A 585-nucleotide genomic window follows, 5' to 3' on the forward strand; every position below is an offset into this window, starting at 1 on the left:
ATCTGAACGCCTCTGATTGGCTACTGCATTCCTAAGCTCAACAGAATTGTGTGTGATTGGTTATAATGAGCGACGCTGTAAAAACGCGTAAAAATAAAATATGATGTAACATAAGCAGAAATTAATCTCTTTCTTACATCGTACGTACATCTGCACTTTGTTGTTTATAATGAAGGAATTCGCGAGTTTCAGTCTGAACAAAACTTTGGGGTTTCAGCGATGTCTAATCTGAACGCCTCTGATTGGCTACTGCATTCCTAAGCTCAACAGAATTGTGTGTGATTGGTTATAATGAGCGACGCTGTAAAAACGCGTAAAAATAAAATATGATGTAACATAAGCAGGTCTAAATTTAATACAGCAATCGAAACTTCATTTTAAGTATTAAAAGTTTTATTGAAAAACCAGTATATATTTTTGGGTGTTATGGGGGTTCCTTAATGCTTATGGGAGGTCCCCCCCAGCCCCCCCTCAATTCGAACACTGCATAAAAGACACAAGTAGATGACTCATGCATGCATGATGACCAAGCGGCAACCCGGTCTCTCCCTTGAAACCAACACGGAAGTGACTAAAACTGCAATT

Source organism: Sinocyclocheilus rhinocerous, unplaced genomic scaffold, assembly GCF_001515625.1.
Source record: "Sinocyclocheilus rhinocerous isolate Xijiao unplaced genomic scaffold, SAMN03320098_v1.1 scaffold2199, whole genome shotgun sequence".
NCBI classification, from domain to species: domain Eukaryota; kingdom Metazoa; phylum Chordata; class Actinopteri; order Cypriniformes; family Cyprinidae; genus Sinocyclocheilus; species Sinocyclocheilus rhinocerous.